This window comes from Trachypithecus francoisi, unplaced genomic scaffold (assembly GCF_009764315.1).
Source record: "Trachypithecus francoisi isolate TF-2019V2 unplaced genomic scaffold, Tfra_2.0 Lachesis_group19, whole genome shotgun sequence".
Taxonomy (NCBI): Eukaryota; Metazoa; Chordata; class Mammalia; order Primates; family Cercopithecidae; genus Trachypithecus; species Trachypithecus francoisi.
The window spans coordinates 7,332,795-7,354,076 of record NW_022681464.1 but is presented as its reverse complement, the minus strand read 5'-3'; the positions used below and the strand labels follow the sequence as shown (position 1 = coordinate 7,354,076).

At 45.2% G+C, this 21,282-nt stretch overlaps 1 protein-coding gene across 2 annotated transcripts in view; it reads right to left on the bottom strand.

Annotated features, from left to right (window-relative positions):
• ZBTB7C (zinc finger and BTB domain containing 7C) overlaps window positions 1-21,282 on the bottom strand; it is a 381,637-nt gene that overhangs the window by 246,297 nt on the left and 114,058 nt on the right. Inside the window, exon 3 of one of the 2 annotated variants that reach the window (XM_033177799.1) lies at window positions 1,685-1,783. The exons of the other annotated variant lie outside the window; for it this stretch is intronic. The gene's annotated coding sequence lies outside the window, so the exon portion shown is untranslated. The remainder of the gene's footprint in view (window positions 1-1,684; window positions 1,784-21,282) is intronic. 2 annotated transcript variants of the gene reach the window in all.

Here is a 21,282-nt window from a genome sequence, read left to right as displayed (position 1 = left end):
TAAGGTGCTTAACCATGTGTGAGGTGCACATTTTATGGTTGCATCATGAAGGGCAACCCCAGCTGATGAGGACACACCAAAATGTGGGAAACAGGCACTTGGGTTCAGCCGGCTTCACAGTCATGCTGGAGGCTCCCACAACAGAAATCACAAAGCATTCTCTCAAGTGCTAAATTTGTAGACAAACATAGCAGGTTTACAAGGAACAATAGAGTTCTAGGATTCATCATCTATAGCCACAAAAATATCACATGAGCTTTTTCCTTTTTTTTTTTTTAATTGACCTCCTTCCTTTGTGCCAGGTAACAGCCCCTCTCTTTCATGATGCAAGGGGGAGGGGTTGCAGTGGGAGTAGGGTGAGGTAAAGAGGGACAGGCTTAGAGGTGACAATGGTGAGAGGAAAATCAGCAATGGAGGTAACGGATTATTTCCTGTGATAGACTATTTCCAAAGGCGGCCACAACAATCACCTATCAAGAGGTGGGCTGTGTTTCCCTCCCCCTGAATCTGGACTGGCCATGGGGTTTTTTCTGACCAACAGAATGTGGCACCAAGGACCTTCTGGGCTTGACATGATCTTGCAGCTGCTTCTTTGCAGAGGCAGGTTCCTGCCACATGCAAAGAAATCAGGTTGTTCTGCTACAGAGAGAAGCCACAGGAGAAAGAGGCCCCAGAGAATGAGAGGCCACAGAGAGAGGACTAGGCCATGTTCAGAAGGACTGAGGTTCCCAGCCAAGAGTAGCTCCAAGGCCCCAGACATAGGAGTGGCGCCATCTTGGATCCTCTATCCCCAGTTGAGTAACCCAAGTGGAAGAGAGAAATGCTGTCTCCACAGAATCCTCCCCAAATTATTTTATTTATTTATTTATTTTTTTGAGACAGAGTCTTGCCCTGTCACCCAGGCTGGAATGCAATGGTGCGATCTTGGCTCACTGCAACCTCCGCCTACCGGGTTCAAATGATTCTCCAGCCTCCTGAGTAGCTGGGATTACAGGCACCCACCACCATGCCCAGCTAATTTTTGTATTTTTAGTAGAGACAGAGTTTCGCCATGTTCGCCAGGCTGGTCTCAAACTCCTGACCTCATGATCTGCCTGCCTCAGCCTCCCAAAGTGCTGGGATTACAGGTGTGAGCCACCATGCCCAACCATCCTCCCCAAATTCTGACCCATATGATCATGAGCAAACAGTTGCTTTAAGCCACTATATTTAGGGCTGGTTTGCTATGTGGCAAGAAACAACTGAAACACTGCCTGCCTGCTCTCTGCTGTCAACCAGCTTCTCACAGGCTGTCCCCTCAGGGGCTGCAATGGGTTTGTGTTTTGATTTTGTTTTTGGATTTTTCTGTGTTGTTTTGCTTTCTTGTTATTTTTTAATTCATCAATTGGAGAATCTTGCTGGAGACAGTGAAAACTGATTTGAGACTGACAAAGCCCTTAAACATGCCTGGCAGGAAAATTGGTATGCTGGGCACACTGTCACACCTGTGTCACACACACTTGGAAGGAAAAAGTCCATGGAACCAGCCCACCCCAGGAACCAGAGGGCAGCACCACGGAGATGGTCCCCCCGGCATCCCCGCTCCTCAGAACACAGACCCCTGACTGTTCCGTGAGAAAGCTGCTCCTGCTCCACTGTTAAAACAGAATGCCCTGGAAGGAAATCCAGTACATCCAGTACTTACAGGCCTTGGTCTCTCTCCAGTCAGAAGTGACAGGCTGGCAGATCCACCTGCCTGGATGCTCCAGGCTCCCTGTCTCCCTGCAGTCATTTCATGGTCAACCTGGCAAAAAAAAAAAGGGGGGGGAGGCAAAAGAGGACAGCCTTATTCCACAAAAAGCTTCAGGCAGGGCTGGCGTCCCCTCACATTTGGCTTCAGGTAGATCCAGCAAGATGTGGTAGCCTTTATTACTATGAATCATGTCCAAACTCCAGTGGGGAAATAACCACCCAAACAAAATGAACACAAAGGACTGCACGGGGCCTGGTGTGGCGGTTCCGTCTTCTGATATTAGCACTGCCTGCCTTTTGCAGGGTAGGAGTCAGACAAAGGACAACCTCCCCAAAATGGCCTGCACTTGGCTGATACTAAAATGAAGGCACCTCCAGTCTTGAGCCTCAGGCAGCTTCCCCACTGAAGCCTCACTTGTGGGAGCTGCCCAAGGCAGGCTTCTTGGGCCCCGGGCTGTCCAGGCTACACATCAGCCCCACATTCACAGAAGCAGAGAGCAGGGGAAGCACTGAACCTGCCTCTGCACTGAGTTTGCCTTGACATCTTCACCTGTATGCAGGATTTAAGAACCCTGAAGAAAGGGGATGAAGGAAATCACAAGGCAGTGGGTAAGAGCCAAGATGAGCAGATGGGAGTCATTCAAACGGGGTTGGCAGGGAGGGGAAATAGGTATGACGCAAAATAATATTCATCAGTCCACAAATTTTTATTGAGCATCTACTATGTGCCAGGCACTGTGCTAGGTGCTGGAGACAGGATGATAAATAAGACACACGTGGTTCTTGCTCCAAGGAACTCACTCCACAACTAGAATATGGTGTGGTCAGTGCTGTAGGCAGGAGCACAGCCAAGGAGCATGTATTGGAGAGCGCTGTGTGGAGCCAGTTTGTCAGAGAAGGAGGGGTGGGCAGGAAAGGCACCATGGAGGCTGCAGGAAGTGGCAGCACACTGCAGCACGAGGGTTTCACCGACTCCTGAGACTTCACCCATAACTGAGGGCACTCCTCGGCCCCTCCCTGGACTTCCAAGTTCTTATGTCAGGGCCACTGCATCCAGTATTAGTTGGATTGCGGCTACATTCCCATTGGTGTTTCTAAAAACACTGCTTCCCCAAGGCACTAACCTGCAAAAAAGCCTTCAATGACAATCCACCACCAACAGAATAAACTCCCCAACATCCTGGCTTGGCTTCTCAAGCCCTACACAATCTGCCCCAACCCATATCAACACACCCAGAACAAAAGGTGCCCACAGAAGAACCCCCTAATCCCTGCTCACAGTCATCTGCACAAGCCTGTGACTAGCCCCACCCCCAACTCTGACCACATTTACATATATATTTATTTGAGAATGTCTCCATTTCTACACATAAATCCTAGACACAAGGGTCTATATATTCTCATGGTTACACACCTATGGAGACAGAGTCCCCAACAAGGCATGACTTGAGAAATCTAGGGAAAGGCCTCAGGTCCCAACTAACACTCAGTAGCCAACTGGTCCAAAATCCTCATTAGCTATTATTCCGTGATTTAAGCACCAGCTTGTCTTTTTTTTTTGGAGACAGAGTCTTGCTCTGTCACCCAGGCTGGAGTGCAGTGGCATGATCTTCGCTCACTGCAACCTCCACCTTCCGGTTCAAGCCATTCTCCTGGCTCAGCCTCCTGAGTAGCTGGAACTACAGGTGCCCACCACCACACTCAGCTAATTTTTGTATTTTTAATAGAGACGGGGTTTTGCCATGTTGGCCAGGCTGGTCTCGAACTCCTGACCTCAGGTGATCCACCCACCTCGGCCTCCCAAAGTGCTGGGATTACAGGCATGAGCCATCGCGCCCAGCTGTAATTTTTTTTTTAATTAAAAATATTGAGTGTTATGACCTGGCAATTTCAGTTGTACGTATATATAGCTAACACAAATGTTTACAATAATTTACTAGGAGGCAGCACTGGTTTTAATAGTCCCAACCTAGAAATTATCTACATGCCCACCTACAAAAAGACGTAGACATTGTGGTATAGTCACACAATAAAATGCAATACAAATATGAGAATGTACAAACTACAACTACACATAGCAAAATGAAAGATTCCCAGACCTAAAGTTGAGTAAAATAAGGCAGACATTGAAGGGTAATACTATGTGATTTATGTAAAGTCAATAAAGTTCAAACACAGGCAAGATTGAGCTATGATGTTAAAAGTCAGGACAACGGTTACCCTTGGGAACGTGCCAATGCCTGAAATGGGGCCTGAGGGTGGCTTATGGGGTGCTGAGAATCTTCTATATCATGGTCTAGATGCTAGGCTCATGAGCATATTCAATGTGTGAAAATTCATTGAGCCATACGCCTATGATGTGTACATTTTCTATGTAGCTAATATTTCAATAAAACATTTAAAAAGGGAAAAGGGAAAAAACTGATGAGGGTGCAGAGAAATTAATACTTTCTTACAATGGGCAAGGCAAATTAGTAAAGCTTTAAGAAAGGGAATTTGGCAATATTTATCAAAACCTTAAAAAATTTCATATTCTTTGACCTAGTAATTCCAGTTCCAGAAACTTATCTTCAGGAAATAATGAGGGTGCAGTGGTACTTGTCACAGAATTATTTATAACAGGGAAAATTTGGAAATAGCCTAAATGTTGAGCACATGTACACCTATTGTGCAGCCACTAAATGCATTTTATAAAATGTTTAATGAGAGGATTATGTGAAATTTAAATTTCTTCTTTCTACTTTGTTTTTTCAAAATTCCCTGCAATGAACAGGCATCACTTTTACTATGAGAAAAGAGTTATTAAGAAATAAATAAATGCAAACACCCAAGCAGAAATTAAAAACTTGACTTGGCATTCATTCAACAAACATGTACTAAAATCTTCCATTGCCAGACAGTGAGGGTAGTAATGGACATGGCTTAGGGCCTCCTCTCAGAACCATAATTTAAACAGATGTGAAGTTGTTAATTATTCCCACTGTTGATGCAGTAGGACAAGCAACCAATGAGAGGTCAAAATACACGAATTTGAGTCCTAGTTCTACCAGTGAAACTTTTTCAGCACCTTGGCAGGTGAGCTCCTCTATTCATCAGTTCCTTCATCTGTAAAATAAGTATAAGACTTCTCCTGCCTACCTCACTCTGATGTAGTCAGCTGCAAAGGAGACTCAGCTGAGCATGCTCTGAAGATGTATAAATATCACGACCATGTTATCACTCATGCCAAGAACAAAAGGGGGCCAGGCACAGTGGCTCACGCTTGTAATCCCAGAACTTTGGGAGGCAAAGGCGGGCAGATTACCTGAGGTCAGGAGTTCAAGACCAGCCTGGGCAACATGACAAAACCCCATCTCTACTAAAAATACAGAAATTAGCCAGGCATAGTGGTACACGCCTGTAGTTCCAGGTACTCAGGAGGCTGAGACATGAGAATCACTTGAACCTGGGAGGCAGAGGTTGCAATGAGCCAAGATTGCACCACTGCACTCTAGCCTGGGCAACAAAGAGAGACTGTCTCAGAAAAAAAAAAAAAAAAGGGAAGAACAAAAAGAACAAAAGGGGACTGGGAGCAGTGGCTCACGCCTGTAATCCCAGCACTTTGGGAGGCCAAGGCAGGAGGACTGCTGAGTTCGAGACCAGCTTGGGCAATATAGATCTTGTCTCTACAAAAATAAAAATTAGCCTAACTGTAGTGCATGCCTGTAATCCCAGCTACTTGGGAGGCCGAGATAGAAGGATCACTTGAGCCCAGGAGGTCAAGGCTTCAGTGAGTCATGACCATGCCACTGTACTCCAGCCTGAGTAACAGAGTGAGACCCTGTTGAGAAAGAGAGGGAAAGGAAGGGACAGAGGGAGGGGCACATAACATGCACTCAAGTTCTGTTAAGAAACATCATCCGATTGGGCGTAGTGGCTCATACCTGTAATCCCAGCACTTTGGGAGGCTGAGGTGGGTGGATCACTTGAGGACAGGAGTTCAAGACCAACCTGGCCAACATAGCGGAACCGTGTCTCTACTTAAAATACAAAAAGCTGGGTATGGTGTTACACGCCTGTAATCCCAACTACTCGGGAGGCTGAGGCACAAGAATTGCTTGAACCCAGGAGGCAGAGGTTGTAGTGAGCCAAGATCTTACCATTGCACTCCAGCCTAGGAGACAGAATGAGACTCAGTACCCCCCCCCCAAAAAAAAAGAAGAAAAAAGAAACATCAGAAATATCATCCCCAGTCTCCTTCTGTTTTATAGTTCTCTCACCCTCTCCTGAGCCTTGCTCTTGTCCAGCATGGATAAGACTGCCTTTATCTTATAAGACTGGACTAATGGATAGAGGCAGAGGAAGTTCTTTTTATCACTGAATTCTGGTTGCATGATGGTAGATAATGTGGGCTGCATGATGTTGTTTCTTTGATACTTGCTGAGATTTCCTTAATGGTCTTGTTCATGGTTAGTTTCTATAAATGTATGCCACAGAAGAAGGTGTAGTTTCCATTTGCAGGGTGCAGGGTAATATATAGATCCATTGGCTCATGCTTGTTACTTGTCTTGTTTGAACCTTTTATAGTCTTACTAGTTTGTATCTCCTTGACCTGTCTGTTTACAAAAGGTATGTTTAAAATCTCTTACAGTAATTGTGGATTTGTCTTTTGTGCCTTTCAATTCTTTCAATTTCTGCTTCCCTTATTTTGAGGCTATGTTGTTAGGCACATAAAGATTCATGATTATTATATGTCCTAGCACACTGTACCTTTTATCACTAAGCAATGATCCTGTTTATTTATACTTTCCTCCTCACATTCTACATTGTTAATTAGTATTGCAAGACCAGCTTTGCTTTGGTATCTGTATAGTATATTCTCTTCCAATCCTTGGCTTTCATCTTTTTCTTCTTTATTTAGTAATTTTTTTTGGAGAGATGAGGTCTCCCTATGTTGCTCAGGCTAGTCTTGAGCTCTTGGGCTCAAGCGATCTTCCTTCCCCATCCTCTCAAAGTGCTGGGATTACAGACACGAGCCATCATGCCAAGCTAGCTTTCATCTTTTTCTGTCTATAATTAAATTGTGTATGTGATTCTTACAAATGGCATATACTTGGATCTTGTGCCCTAAAACATTTTTTTTCAACAAAAGTTTCAGTCTTTAATGGAGAGTTTTATCTGTTTTGGTTATGACATCAGCTTGGGGTTCCATTTTCTCATGGGCAATTTTTTTATTTTTGTTTTTGTTTGTTTGTTGCTCCTGGTCCTTGGAAGATGGCGCTTCCTTGTGAATTCCCTGGGCTGATAACTAGGGGGTCTATGGGTCTCATTTTATACAAGAAAGTGCCCTTCATGACTCCTAGAATAATGTCATTGGCTTCCCAAACACAGGAAACCCATACATGAGCTCCCTTCCTCTTGAGGGGTTTAGAACCTCAGCCTACATTCATGTTTTCAGGTCTCCATACATGTGAGACCTTTGGCCTAAGCTCCCACTATGCTCAGACTTTTAGTCCCTCTTCTTTTCAGGCAACTGACAATATCCTTCTCTTGGTTTGAAGTCCAGCCTCAAAATACCATTTTATCAGGGTGTAATTGTTGTTGTCCTAGTCATCTTTGTCAGAGAAGGGGTGTGTGTGTGTGTGTGTGCGTGTGTGTTAGTTCTTTGTCAGCTGGAATCATCATGGTAACTAGAAATAAAACAATGTAATAAAGACAGAAAATATTTTGAAAGTATAGAAATAATTGACAACTCAGAAAAATCATCTTTTAAGAATGAGAGTAAAAGAAAACATTATCAGTTCAATTGAAAGTGAGAGACAGACCACTCATAAGGATATCATTGAAAGTATTTCTAAAATATGGACAGATTGCTACTTAATGACGGAATACTACCAGGAAAATACAGTAATAATTCCAAATACATTCATAATAAAATAGCCTCAAAATATGTTAAGAAAAAGTTGATAAAAATACAAAGAGAAATGAGCCAACACAATATTAGCGTGGAAAATTTAGAAACTCTTGTCAAACAGATACAATAAGCAAGGATATATGTTTTAAACTTTGAGCTTCGAATAATTAGTGTGTTTAATACCAGCCTTGCACCTCAAATTAGAGAACAGATAGAACAAGTTTTAAAACTGACCAGAAGAGGCCAGGCACGGTGACTCGTGCTTGTAATCCCAGTACTTTGGGAGTCTAAGGCAGGTGGATCACTTGAGCTCAGGAGCTTGAGACCAGCCTGGGCAACATGGCAAACCCCCCTCTCGACAAAAAATACAAAATTAGCCGGGCATGGTGGTGCACACCTATAGTCCCAACTACTTAGGAGGCTGAGGTAGGAGATTGCTTGAGCCCGGAAGGCAGAGGTTGCAGGAAAAAAAAAAAAAAAATGACCAGAAGATACAGAGCAGTTTCAGATAACTTCAAAGGGTAAAACAGTCCATGTTCTCTGATCTTAGCGTAATTAAATTTGATATCAGTATCAAATGGTAACTAAGAAAACAAAGAGAAACAAGTTATATTTGTAAAATTAAAAACCCCACAGACAAAAATCATAACAGATGTTTAAAAATACTTAGTACTGAATGATAATGAAAATAATTTCTATCAAACTTCATGCCAAAATATTTTTATATGCTTTATTAACTTTATGCCAATTTGTTAGAAAACTTAAATAAAATGGACAAATTCCTGGAAGAATATAATTCGTAAAAGTGAACTCTAAGACAAATAGAAAATCTGAAGAGTCTTGAAATCATTAAATACATTGAATCAGTAATTTAAAAATCATTCCACAGTGAAAACAAGAGTCCCAAATGGTTTCACAGGAAAGTTCTATCAGACATGCAATGAGTAAACCATTTCATCTTATACATAATCTTCCTAGAGCATAAGAAATGAAAGACTATTTGGTAACCCATTTTGTAAGGTGAATAAAGACTTCAGGCCAGTGAAGTCTCAAGAAGGAAAATTACAGGCCAATCTCACTCATGAATCAAGATGCAAAAATGGCTGATAAATAATTGATAAACCAAACACACAAAAAATTTTAAAATATATATCATTATCAAGTTGAATTTTTCTAAGGAATTGGAAGAAAATGGCTTAACATTAGAAAATCTGCCAGTGTAATTCACCACCATAATGAATTAAAAGAGACTAATCATATAGCCATCTCATAAGAGGGTAAGGGAGACACCTGATAAAACATATAACTGTTATTCCTGATTAAGCTCCTAATAAACTAAGAACTGAATGGAACTTCCCTAACCTGATAAGGCCATCTACCACTGCAGCTACTATGAAACTTAACAGTGATGCACTGGAAGCATTCTCTTTAATATCAGGAATGGCACAAGGCTGTCCACCATCTCTGCTACTCTACTCTGTACTGGATATCCTTAGCCAGTATATCAAGGCAAAAAGAAATAAAGAATATAAAAATTGGAAAGGAAGAAATGAAACTGACATTATTCGAATATGATATAATCTACATAGATCTAAAAGAATATATAGCAATGTGTTAGAATTTATAAGAATACAAAGATTACTAGTTATAATATTACAATGGACTAAATGTTTATGTCCCTTCACAATTCATCTGGTGAAATCCTGGGCCCCAAGCTAATTGTGTTAGAAGGTGGGGCCTTTGGGAAGTGATTAGGTCATGAGGCACAACCCTCATGAATGAGATGAATTCCCTTATAAAACTGATCAGAGGGCTGGGCGCCATGGCTCATGCCTGTAATCCCAGCACTTTGGGAGGCTGAGCCGGGTGGATCACTTAAGGTCAGGAGTTTGAGACCAGACTGGCCAACATGGTGAAATCCCATCTTTACTGAAAGTACGAAAAAAAAAGAAAAAAAAAACTAGCTGGTCATGGTGGCAGACGCTTGTAATCCCAGCTACTCAGGAGGCGGGGCAGGAGAATCGCTTGAACCTGGGAGGCGGAGGATGCAGTGAGCCAAGATCATGCCATTGCACTCCAGCCTAGGCAACAAGAGCCAAACTCCATCTCTAAATAAATAAATAAATACGAATTAAAAAATAAAAGAGGCCAGAGGGGGTTTAGTGACTTCTTCCACTCTGTGAGAACAAAGTGAGAAGGAGCTGTCTCTGAACCAGAAAGCCCTCACCAGGCACAGAATCTGCTGGTACCTTGATCTTAAACTTCCCAGCCTCCAGAAGTATGAGAAATAAATTTTTGTTGTTTACAAACTACCTAGTTTATGGTACTTTGTTACAGCAGCCTGAATAAGACAAAGATCAGTATAAAAAACAATTATATTGTTATACACCTGCAAAAACCCTAATAAAGTACTTTCAAAAATAGATATTTAGAACTAGAGGATATTTAGAACTAGAAGAATATACATTTACTGAAATCAAAAAGTAAAAATTGTTGACTGAACTTCAGTGACCAATCAGGGAAATGCAAGGCCATGCACAATGCAAAACAACTTCCCATCGCCAGACAGGATCAGGCATTGATTGGCTAAATGGGGCTGCTCACACACTCCTTCCAGTAGAGTAAATGAGCCTTTTAAATCTTTGGAGAGCAATTGGGCAATATCAAACTAAATAATAATAATAATAATAATAGCACATTTTCTAAGACCTAGCAAATTCACTTTTAGGCATGTTATTCACATCTAGTCTCTCACATTTATGCTCCAGGAGACAAGTTCAAGGACATTAATCTCAGAGTTGTAACAGCAAAAGAAGTAGACACAATCTAAATGCCCATCAGCAAGAGAATAGTTGGATGATCTGTGGAATATTATGCAGCAATGACAAATAATGAGGCAGATCTATATGTACTGACATGGAAAGGAATTAGGTTAAGCAAAGAAAACCAAACATCTAACAAAAATAAACATTATATGATTTTTTAATGCCACAAAACATAATTGTGTACTTACATATATTCATTCAATATATATTATGTATTGAATGAATATATGTATATGTATATTATATATACATATATGTAATATATGTACATATATATTTACATATTATATTAATATGTATTGCATATATTTATATATTATATATACACATATGTATATATTATATATTATATATAATATATTCATATACATGTGTACATATATATGTACATATCATGTGTATACATATATTATATACATATTATATGTATATACATACATATTATATGTACGTGTTATGTACATATAATATGTATACATAATAAATCTATATTGAATGAATATATGTAAATACACAATTATGTATTTATTATTTATTATGAATATATATGTAAATACACAATTACGTATTTATTATTTATTATGTGCCGGGTATGCTTCAGTGCTGGGGATACAACAGGGGTCAAAAGATAAAAATAATTTTTACCCCCATGGATCTTACAATCTAGGGCACATACAACCACACATAGACATGGAACTTTGTATGGACCCAGGTACATGCCTGAGCATAGAAAAGTCCTAGAAGGTGATGGTTCCATGGTGTAATGGTTAGCACTCTACACTCTGAAAAGTCCTAGAAGGGTACATGTTAGTCATCATAGCAGTTACCATCCGAGACAGATACAATGTGGATTCTCACACAATGAAATACAATATAGCAGTGAAAATAAAAGAATTTGATATCTATGTAGCAATATGGATAGGTGCTTTAAGTGCTCTGGTCCCACTTAAATGGTCCCACTTAATCTCAGCCTCCTAAATGCTGGGATTATAGGCATGAGCCACGGTGCCCAGACCTCTGACCAGTTTTATAAGGGAATTCATGTCATTCATGAGGTGGGACCAAAATGGTAACCCATTTTGTAAGGTGAATAAAGACTTCAGGCCAGTGAAGTCTCAAGAAGGAAAATTACAGGCCAATCTCACTCATGAATCAAGATGCAAAAATGGCTGATAAATAATTGATAAACCAAACAAATATTTTTAAAATATATATCATTATCAAGTTGAATTTTTCTAAGGAATTGGAAGAAAATGGCTTAACATTAGAAAATCTGCCAGTGTAATTCACCACCATAATGAATTAAAAGAGACTAATCATATAGTCATCTCATAAGAGGGTAAGGGAGACACCTGATAAAACTTGTAACTGTTATTCCTGATTAATCTTGCTAAGGCTCAGTTTCCACACTTGTTAAAATGGAGATTACAATAGTTATGCTAGCACCTTCTTTATAGGGTTCGTGTGTACTTTCAAAGAGATAATTCATGCAGAGCATTTAGCACCTAGTGCAGGTTCAATAAATGATAGCTACTAATATTTTTTACAAAGGGAAGGAAGGAGACTTAAACCACCCACAGGACCACGGATGGCTCCTGTTACTCCAGGCCATGCCTGTAGGTTCTGGTTGGGGCTGTTAGCTCCAAGGTCCAAAAGCCAAAGTACCCCACCCTCAGTCCAACCTCCTTCCCAGTCCCAGTCCCAGTCGTACTAGGAGGGCTCCCTTTCAGGGCTGCCCAAGCTCCTGAGGGGTAGCAGGACTCTGTGAGGGAAGAGGTGGGCAATGGTTTCTGTAAGGTGAAGAGGTTTGCAGCTTTCCAGCCAGGTAGCTGCAGTGCCAGGGGCAGACATGCCCTGCTCTTTCATTTGCTTGCTGCAGGGCAGACCCTAATTATCCTGGGGAGCTGAGCAGAACTGCTCCCCTGTGGTGTTTTTGAGGGTCATTAAGAGTGCGGGGGTTGGGGACAGACTGTGCTCCCTTCCCTGGGCAGGCAACAGGATCTATTGTTGGAGCTGGACCATTAGTCAGCTCTGTGCCACAGGCGCCCGTCCCCTGGGCCTGCATTCTCTTCCCGGCAAAGCCTCGCCATCTCACTTTGGGGGAATTTGGCTGACCAGACACCCTCCCACTATGCTTAGGTGGCTGTAGCCAGGACACCCCAGGCAAAACCACCCCTCCTTCCACCTCCCTAGTCCAAGAGTGCCCTCCTCCTCTTCCACCTAGGTGCTATGTGCTCTGGAGACAGTGACTGAAAGTCAGTTCCTGGCCCCAAGCCAATATATCAAGTAGTAATCTCTTACTAGGATTTGTGGAAAGAACATTCTCTAGACCCTGTAAGATCAGAGGCTCCTCAAATCATATTTAAAAGTTTGGAAAGTGAAGAGTTGGGTGCCTGGTATCATCACCCTAGCCCCAACTCCACCTTAGGCACCACAGAACTTTCTGCTTTGGGAACATCATCCTTCAAATGCACTGTCATCTTGGTAAGAATGCACCGCCACTGTAAGCAGAGGGCTGGCTGCAGAGCATCTCACTTGTGAGCAGCTTCTCAGTAGCCTTTATCCATGAAGCAGCCAAATGTTTATGGCGATGGACTTCCCATCCCAGGCCTCTCATCTTGAGCTTGTGGTTCCACAAACTCAGGGAGGGTGGTGGTGAAGGGGGATGTTTGGGAACCACCTCTGGGGATAGAAAAGGAATGACAGCCGGATCTTCCTCTACCTAGCTGGCCTGGATTCAATGAAGCAGTAACAAAAACTATTCCCATAAAGGTGTTTCCTCCCCTGGCGGATTAAAATCCAAGGGAAACTCCAAGGTGGTAAGGTGGCAGCAGCAAAGGAGCAAAGCAGCCAAGGAGAAACCTATCTGAGAGCCACACTCTTGAAACCCACAGGGAGCCCAGGCCTGCGTAACCACCAGGACAGGCAGCCCTGGACTCGGTTGTTACAAAAACCATCTTAGTGTTGATGTGGCACTGCCAATTTGGAAAGCGCTTTAAAATCATTCATATTCCTAGACCTGTAATTAATCAAAATATTGCACCAATCCGTAGCCACAGCCATTATGGTCACTGCAGTCATTTTCCAGTGCTCTTGACCAAGGAGTGCTGTCACCATGGTGGTGGTGGCAGGGGTTGGGTGGGAAGTGAACACAGCAGTTAGGGGGATTGGCCAAGCTTTCTGGAGTTTGGAGGCAGGGTTAACTCATACTATGTAGAACACCAGACCTCTGCTAGGAGAGACTCCAATAGGGGACTCAGCCTCTTAAAAATTGCTAGCATTGGCTGGGCGTGGTGGCTCGCGCCTGTAATCCCAGCACTTCGGGAGGCAGAGGCAGGCAGATCACCTGAGGTCAGGAGTTCGAGGCTAGCCTGGCCAACATGGGGAAACCCCATCTCTACTATAAATACAAAAATTAGCTGGGCATGGTGGTGGGTGCCTGTAATCCCAGCTACTTGGGAGGCTGAGGCAGGAGAATCACTTGAATCCGGGAGGCAGAGGTTGCAGTGAGCTGAGATCGCACCACTGCACTCCAGCCTCAGTGACAGAGGGAGACTGCATCTCAAAAAAAAAAAAAAAAGATTGCTACCATCTCTTAAGTACTTACATCTTGGCACTGTGCATACATTATCAAGAATGTCCATAATTTCTCATTAAAGCAAGTGCAATCATTCCATTCCATTCTATAATGGGGATAATTGAGGAACCAAGAGGTTAAGCCACTTGCCCAAAGTCCTACCACTACTAAGGATAGAGTGAGGTTCGAGCTTAGGCCTGTGTGACTCCAGAGGTTTTCACTATGACTCATGGCCTCTCTGACCTCCAAGGTGCCCAGAACCACTAAAGCACCGGATCACTAACTTCCTGCTCCTGCACCTGTCCCTGGAGAGGCCAGAAGCAACAGCTGACAAGAGAGAAGGACGGGGCAAGCAGAGAGAAGAGATGCCGTCTATGCCCCATGCTTGTCTGCTGCAGGTAGCAAACCTGAGCAGGGACCTGGGGTGGAGAAGGAGGCAGAAACTGAAAGCTGGATGAAAGACTGAGGATCAAGCTTTAAACTGGGCTAGACTTTCAATACCTAAAAACAAAGCCATTCCTCAATACCTGGGTATGACAAGAAAAGCTAGATTCGATTCAGGAGCTGGAAAGTAGTCCATGAAGTGGTGTGGAAAAGAGCAAGGTGAGAAAAAGAAAGCTCCTTCATGCTCTCACCCATTGAGCCCAGTTCCCAGCATAAAGCATTGAAATCTACTACTATTACTGCTGTTGCTGTTCACTGAGCCCTTACTTGGTGGCAAGCACTATGGTGACACCCTGACACCCCCGTCCCTGCCATGGTCAGCTTTGCTTGTCTCTCACTCCCTTAGAAGATCAGCTCCTTGAGACAGAACTGTGTCTCACTCAGCATTACAGCTTCTGCATTGGCACAATGTCCAGCCCACCGGAAATACTCAATAAACGTTTGATAAATGAGTGCTCTAAACCACTGTCTTAGTCCATGTGGGCTGCCATAACAAAAATACCATAGACTGGGTGGCTTCAAAAATAGAAATGTATTGCTCCCAGTTCTGAAGGCCGGGAAGCCCAGGATCAAGGTGCTGGCTGATTTCTGTTCCTGCTCATGTCCTCACTTGGCCTTCCTAACTGCATGCACACAAAGAGGTGTCTCCAGTCCATTCCTCTTCTTACAAGGACATTCATGAGGACCCCACCCTAATGACCTCATCTGACTCTATTCACCTCTCAAAGACTCCACCCCCAAATATCATCACATTAGGAATTAGGGTTTCAACGTAGGAATTTTGAGGGGACACAAACATTCAAACATTCAGACCATGGCACCCATAAATCATCATCTGGCATTTAGTATTGTTTGCAGCATCTCCTACCCAATTCCCTTCTCTTTTTGACACAGTTTAAAACTTCAAAATGGCCCCCTAAATAGGCGAGATGGTAATTAGAAAAAAAGCAGTCCAAAGATTGAACAGACCAAGTATGAATCATCAAAGGAGAAGAGTGAAGAATTGGACCAAAAATGGGGGTAAGAGAATCCTCTCCCCTCATCCCTATGAGGCTCAGGAGTAAAGTCTAGTAGTCTCAGTCACTTCAGTCCAGAACATTAGCACACCTTTCAACCTTTAAGAAAAAAAATTATAAATAAAGACATGATCTTGCTATATTGGCCAGGTTGGTCTCAAATTCCTGGCCTCTAGCAATCCTCCAGCCTCAGCCTCTCAAAGTGCAGGTATTACCAGCATGAGCCACCATGCCCGGCCTTTCAACCTTTTGTTTAAACTTCACCTAGAACAATGAAATGAAACGAGCTGGAGATCAGGCCCGCTGTGGCCGTGTTTCCTGGATGAGGTGTTGGAGATCGGGCCTGGGCCTGCTATGGCCACCATGGGAGTCATTAGCACGAACGCAGTGTATACCTCCCTGGGGAAGGGCAAGCAAGCTGCTGGCATGGTTCAGCATGCACCTTCCCCTGGGAGCCTGGAGAGCACACGAGCAGAGGCTTGAAGAGGGGACTAGGCAATCAGCAGGTGTGTGTGCACATGCCAGCCTGGAATTTGAAATTAATCACCTGCGGAAGGCACAATGGGCAGATGGGAGGGAGTTGTGGGAAAGGCATCGAACCAGCAGCCGAAGCAGCTGCTAAATTTAGCCTGGTCCCCAAAGCAGGGCTTAATTAAATTAATCCTGCACATCCCCACCCCCACTCCCAGGCCCTGTTCCTAGGTGAGTTTTGTTCTGTTTCTAGCTTGGCTCCCATTATAACACAAGTCTCCAAATGTTGATCCCCTTGACAGGTGCCCCAGGCCAGCTCCTCTGGTGCCAGTGCTGGGAAGGAAGTGCAATTCCCAGCTGTCCCTGCCGCTCCTGCAATGCTGGGTGCAGCCCAGAGTGAGACCATTTGTGAGGATTTGCCAGGCTCTCTAGCAGCTGAGATGGACCTGGCACTCAGCTGCCTTCCACTCACACGGTAAGGTCCCCACATCAGGGCATGCCTGCTGTTGACCTGCCCCTCCCTTCCTGGTCACTGCTTGTCCCCATGCAGAGGGCTTCACCCCTCCCCCAGCACCAGCAGGACAGTTATTCCAGCTGGTCTCATGCAGCCCCAGGGCTGTGACAGAGAAGGCTATCTTGGCTCCACGAGTCAGCTAAGTGAGTTATTAGTTCCCAAAATTTCAATCTGTACTTTCCCTGCATCTGCTGCCCTGCCACTTGGCCTCCTCTTTTTCATTTATACAACTTCAGCAACTGAATAGGAATTAGGAACCATGAGCCCTGATTTCTGCCTACTGCAAGCTGGCTACAGTACACTGGAGACAGTATTTCCCTGCTTGGGGCATCCTGCTTCTGCTTGAAAAATAGGAGATAAGAGGGCACACACCAGGCCTGGGCATGAAAGTCAGTGCCACTCAGGAAGCTCTCCGACTACACTTGCCTGTCTCTTTCTCCTCCACAGGGGAGAAGCCCAGGCCTCAATTTCTGTACACATCACCATTGCCTGCAAGTAACATCTTATTAAACAGCCATGCCCCAGAGTCTTCAGTAGGTCCACGGTGGGCCTGGGAATATGCATTCTGACAAGTCCCCAGGTAATGCTGCTGTGGCCCAGGGGCCACATTTCAGAACTGAGGCTCCAGATATCTCTAACACCGTTCCCTGTGGCTTACACAGATGATGTTTCTAGCTTATTCAGCATGATTTTGTGGAGGTGGAGGCAGCAGTCTCTGGCGGCCTCTTCATCAGGTGCACCTTGCAGAATGTTTCCTCTGGGTCATGTGAGGAAGGTGGGATCCAATGGTGTTGGGCGCTAGAAGCCCCTCCCTTCCCTGGCAGCCCCAGAGCGAATGGCCTTTCAGGACCCAAGCCCAAGAGGACTCAGGCTAAGATATTTTTTAGCTGAGGAAGTCAGGCACAATCGACCCACCCGCTGCCACACACAAGCAGCTCTCGGTGGTCAAATTCAACTCAACAAACCTTTACAAAGCTCATTCTACCAGCCTGGCTCACTTTGGAGCTGAAATGGTTTCAGAGGCCTAGAGCAGCTAGAAATTCACAAGGAGCTGAAACTCTAGGTGGCAGGCCTGAGCCAACACAGCTGAAAGAGCCCCTCACTGTCCGTATTGGCTTCTCCTCCTCCCTCAGCCCAGCAGCAGCAGGAGCGGGGCAGTCGCAGGTGGGTGGGTGGGAGGGTAGGGGGGAAGATAGGGATCACGTGGGGGACCCATCCCAAAGTCACAAAGACATGTTTTCCAAGTATCTGAACAATCCTAGGACGGAGTTTTACGTTGGCCCAATTATAGACTGGCTGGGATCCCAGGCTCTGTCATCTCCATAGCATAAATCCCTCCCTTCCACTGGTACCTCACAGTCAGTGTCCAACAGGGGAGCTACCTCCAGGCCAGAGAGTTCCCTCCTGGGGCTGCCCTTCCCCCTGAAGACGGCCTGTGGCCTGGGCCTCACCAACCACCTGCCATTCCCATGCGCCTTGGTCACAGCACCTGCCCAACCTCTCACCACCCCCATGACCTGCTCAGGCCCCCTGGATGGCTGCCAGGCAGGCCTGTGCTGCTCCCCATGCAGGATGGGGAGGGGGCTTCCCATGGAACCCTGTGTCAGGCAGGGTGGCAGCCTCCTCCTCTAGGCTCCCTTTCTGTGCCCTCAGAAAGCTGCTCTCGGAAAGGGCTCCTCACTCGGGAGCCTCTAGTGGTCCCTGCTAACCCTCAGCACCAAGCCCAAGGCTGAGTCCTAGCATTTCAAGAGGCTCTGCTCTCCTCGTCTCCTTTTTTATTTTCCTTTAAGGTGTCTCCTTTTGTTTTCCTCTCCCATCTCTATTCATCTTTTTTGAAGTCTTGGAAACTAATTACATTATTTTTAAAAATTAGGTAATACAGGCACACAGTGGAGCATCCCAAAAGCCTTCAAGGCCATAGAGTGAAAAGAAGCTTCTCTCCTGCAGCACGTTCCCGAGTCTCAGGTGCTCTCCCAATGCCGTGTCCTATGACACACATGTCCTATGAGTCTGTCTAGAGCAGGGGTCCCCAGTCTCTGGAGCCACAGTCTGGTAGTGGCCTGTGGCCTGTTAGGTACCAGGCCACACAGCAAGAGGTGAGCGGAGGGTGGAGCCAGCATTACTGCCTGAGTTCCACCTCCTTTCAGATCAGCAGAGCCACGAGAGTCTCACAGGAGCACGAACTCTATTGTGAACCATGCATGTGAACCTGCTTGAGTCCAGGAGTTCAAGACCAGCCTGGGCAACATGGCCAAGCCTCGTCTCTACTAAAATTACAAAAATTAACTGGGCATGGTGACACACACCTGTAGTCCCAGCTGAGAATCTAACTAATGCCTGTTGATCTGAGGTGGAACAGTTTCCCCCACCCCACCCCATCTGTGGAAAATTTATCTTCCATGAAACCAGTCCTTGGTGCCAAAAAGGTTAGGGGCCGCTGGTCTAGAGACACACAGCATGTATGAACGCATGTTCAAGAGTGCTCTCTCTCCTACACAAAGAGTGGCTTACTACCCAAGACGCCCTGGACCTTGGATTTTTTTTTTTTTACATTGTTGTTTAATTATGAAATATTTCAAAAGTATTGAGATATAGTGACTTATATAATAAACATCCTCGAACCCCACCCAGCATCATCATATCTTAGTATTATGCTGTTTGCCTTTGGATTTTGTTTGTATAAATATACTCTAACAGACATGGTAGAGGTCCCTGAGGGTCCCTTTCTGGTCCCACTCCCCACTGCCCTTCCCTGGAGAAAGGCCCTATCATGCATTGGCTGTTCATTGCCTCTGACTTTTCTACTTGTCCCTCTCTCTCCCCCATTCTACTTCCACCCAAAGGGAAGCAGTGCTGGGTGGGATGTGCTGTCTTGTTCGTCTGGAATATGGCAGGCAATCACAGCCATTTCCCTGTTACCCTAACAAATTAGGTGCTATTAGAGCAGGACTTGGCAGCGCTGCAGTGCTGGGCAACTGCAGAATGTCTTAAACCTCACAGACTCCCAAATGGCATTGTCCCCTTCAGTCAGAAGTGCCATACATCATGGTTAAAAATCAATGCCTGCTAATGTCCCTGCAGGAAGGCAGAAACATGAACTTCATGAATTCTCCTTCTGTTTACATGCTCATTAAGAGGATAAAATGTTGCTTGGGTTGGGTCAGGCTTTTTGCTGCCTCTGAGGTGGTCCTCTATGAAAATGTGTGCCTTCATTTGGGTATGGCCTGTGTCACACATTATATGCCTACGATAGCTATGAAATGCAAACTCCACCTCTCCTCTGTGCAGTCACTGAGTGTCCTAATATCAAGGTAAAACTGTGAGTTGAGGCCAGGCACGGTGGCTCATGCCTGTAATCCCAGCATTTTGGGAGGCTGAGGTGGGTGGATCACAAGGTCAGGAGTTTGAGACCAACCTAGACAACATGGCGAAACCCCGTCTCTACTAAAAATACAAAAAAATGAGCCGGGCATGGTGACACATGCCTGTAGTCCCAGCTACTCAGGAGGCTGCAGCAGGAGAATAATTACTTGAACCCTGCAAGTGGAGGTTGCAGTGAGCCAAAATCGAGCCACTGTACTCCAGCCTGGGCAACAGAGCGAGACTCTGTCTCAAAAAAAAAAAAAAAGTGTGAGTTGATGGCTGCCTTATCCATCCTCCTGGGGAAAACTTGCCCCCTGTCCTTCCCTTTGAGGGCACAGGCCTTTTCTGGTCAGAGGAGATGACTGTGGGCACCCATGGGGTGGGCTGGGCTCTGGAGACCATCCAGTGCTATAGCTGGCTGTTTAAGGCTGCCCCATCTTGACACCCACCTCCACACAGGGACACATCCAGCCATGCTTCTTGGCATTCTACCTAGGTGCTCTGTCCCCACAGTATCCCCTCCCTATTGATGGCCCAGACCAATGCCACATCCTTACCACTCAGGCACTTTGACGATAGTCCCAGCCCCACATTCAACATTTCCAACCAAGGCAACTGAGACAGGAGCCCGGTGGCCAGTGGTTCCGGGTGCCCAGCAGGCTGACCCCACCGGAACCCTCTGGGGTACAGTCTCCCTCAGCAGGGTAGGCCAGTGTCTGGCCCTGCTCTGGCGCCTTTCTTGGCTTGTAACCTGGTCCGCAGTCTCCTCTGGGCTCTGCAGATCCATCCTGGAGCACTTGGGCTCTCATCAGAAGCTACCTATGGAATGAAGAACAGCAGAGCACAGCAGCAATCCAGGGCACATGTGCATCACATCTGTCTTTGTCACCTGTCCAGGGAGTTCAGAATTAGGCAGTGGTTGGCTGCACAGAGGTCTTCCAGGCCCCCCTACATAGCCTCACCATATTCTCCTCTAAGGCACAGACACGAACGCCCAGTCCTGTCCTACCTCAAAGAGGCACTCCCAGAGGTCCCAACCCTAATGGGGTAGAAGCTAGGGACCCAGGGCAGCATCAGGAGCAGAAAATAGTGAGATGGGAGGGTGTCACTTGGTAATGGGAACCAGAGGGAGCGGCCTGGAGGAGAGGGAAAGGTACTCCCGGGTCTGAGAGCTGTGACTCTTTCTACACATTTAATGCTCAGCACTCATGCAGGGAAAAAAACCTATCTCCACAGTTACTGGGCAAGAGGGCCACGCTGTCCTCACACCCATGACATCCCTGTAGCTCCCTCTCCTGCCTCCAGAACCATCATGACATTCTGTGGATTCTTCATACTGTAGAAGGCGTCTGTCTCTCCATTTGATCACAACATCCACCAAGGGGCGGACAGAAAAGGTATACTCTTGGCCTCTTCTTGCATAAACTTGAGGAAAATGAAGGGAAGTA